A 2,500-nucleotide genomic window follows, 5' to 3' on the forward strand; every position below is an offset into this window, starting at 1 on the left:
TTTTGACGCCGTTTTTTGCAACAACCTCTAGAAAAATAAGATCTTTCCATCCTCCAAATTTGGTGAATTTACACCGTGTGGATTTTTTTTGACGATTTTTTTACCGCCCGGAATGCCGGAAATTCAAAAAAAATGAAAAACGGAGCAAACCTGCGATTTTGGACCTGGATTTTTTTGTGCAGCCTTCACATAATATTACCAAGGTTCCCTCAAAATTTCACGAAAAATGCACGAGCCAATTCTGAGATATGAAAATTTGGCTCCTCCGTTGCAACGCTCCGAGCCATCGTTGCAACGGCGGGTGCCTCCGTGGGGGGCGGGGGAGCCCGGCGGCACACCACAACCACAACGTGCTTGCTAGTGTGCCTAGGGGATGGCAAGGCAACGTGCATCTTGCTGGCATTGCGCCCAGCAAGCCTTTGGGCAACTCGAGTTTCAGCAGCACGACACCCCTCCCCCCTATAATAGGCTGCCGAGCCATTACCAAAGTGCCACGGGTAGACGTCCTTTTCCGTGAGGAGACATACTCAAGGAAAGTGCTCTAGAGGTCGAATTTTGACGCCGTTTTTTGCAAAAACCTCTAGAAAAATAAGATCTTTCCATCCCCCAAATTTGGAGAATTTACACCGTGCCGATTTTTTTTGCCGATTTTTTTACCGCCCGGAAAGCCGGAAATTCCAAAAAAAATGAAAAACGGAGCAAACATGCGATTTTTGACCTGGATTTTTTTGTGCAGCCTTCACATAATATTACCAAGGTTCCCTCAAAATTTTAGAAAAAATTCACGAGCCAATTATGAGATATGAAAATTTGGCTCCTTCGTTGCAACGCTCCGAGCCATCGTTGCAACGGCGGGTGCCTCCGTGGGGGGCGGGGGAGCCCGGCGGCACACCACAACCACAACGTGCTTGCTAGTGTGCCTAGGGGATGGCAAGGCAACGTGCATCTTGCTGGCATTGCGCCCAGCAAGCCTTTGGGCAACTCGAGTTTCAGCAGCATGACACCCCTCCCCCCTATAATAGGCTGCCGAGCCATTACCAAAGTGCCACGGGTAGACGTCCTTTTCCGTGAGGAGACATACTCAAGGAAAGTGCTCTAGAGGTCGAATTTTGACGCCGTTTTTTGCAACAACCTCTAGAAAAATAAGATCTTTCCATCCCCCAAATTTGGTGAATTTACACCGTGCCGATTTTTTTTGCCGATTTTTTTACCGCCTGGAAAGCCGGAAATTCAAAAAAAATGAAAAACGGAGCAAACGTGCGATTTTTGACCTGGATTTTTTTGTGCAGCCTTCACATAATATTACCAAGGTTCCCTCAAAATTTTAGAAAAAATGCACGAGCCAATTATGAGATATGAAAATTTGGCTCCTTCGTTGCAACGCTCCGAGCCATCGTTGCAACGGCGGGTGCCTCCGTTGCAACGAAACCAGCCAACGATGCACCTAACCCAGCATCCGTTGCAACGCACCCTGCCTCCGTTGCAACGCGCCCAGCCAACGTTGCACCGACCCCAGCATCTGTTGCACTGCCCCCAGCCAACGTTGCAACGCCCCCAGCATCCGTTGCAACGCCCCCAGCCAACGTTGCAACGCGCCCTGCCTCCGTTGCAACGTCACCAGCAACCGTGGCAACGCGACCTGCCTCCGTTGCGACGCCCCCAGCCAACGTTGCAAAGCGCCCTGCCTCCGTTGCAACGTCACCAGCATCCGTTGCAACGCTCCCAGCCAACGTTGCAACGCGCCCTGCCTCCGTTGCAACGTCACTAGCATCCGTTGCAACGTCACCAGCATCCGTTGCAACGCGCCCTGCCTCCGTTGCAACGTCACCAGCAACCGTGGCAACGCGACCTGCCTCCGTTGCAACGCCCCCAGCCAACGTTGCAAAGCGCCCTGCCTCCGTTGCAACGCTCCCAGCCAACGTTGCAACGCGCCCTGCCTCCGTTGCAACGTCACCAGCATCCGTTGCAACGTCACCAGCATCCGTTGCAACGCGCCCTGCCTCCGTTGCAACGTCACCAGCAACCGTGGCAACGCAACCTGCCTCCGTTGCAACGCCCCCAGCCAACGTTGCAACGCGCCCTGCCTCCGTTGCAACGTCACCAGCATCCGTTGCAACGCGCCCTGCCTCCGTTGCAACGTCACCAGCCAACGTTGCAACGCGCTCAGCATCCGTTGCAACGCCCCCAGCCAACGTTGCAACGTCACCAGCATCCGTTGCAACGCGACCTGCCTCCGCTGCAACGCCCCCAGCCAACGTTGCAACGCGCGCAGCATCCGTTGCAACGACCCCAGCATCCGTTGCAACGCGACCTGCCTCCGCTGCAACGCCCCCAGCTTCCGTTGCAACGTCACCAGCATCCGTTGCAAAGCGACCTGCCTCCGTTGCAACGTCACCGGCCAACGTTGCAACGCACCCTGCCTCCGTTGCAACGCCCCCAGCCAACGTTGCAACGCCCCCAGCCAACGTTGCGACGCGCCCTGCCTCCGTTGCAACGTCCC

This window comes from Arachis ipaensis, chromosome B6 (genome assembly GCF_059453495.1).
Source record: "Arachis ipaensis isolate K30076 ecotype BB chromosome B6, ASM5945349v1, whole genome shotgun sequence".
Classification (NCBI taxonomy): domain Eukaryota; kingdom Viridiplantae; phylum Streptophyta; class Magnoliopsida; order Fabales; family Fabaceae; genus Arachis; species Arachis ipaensis.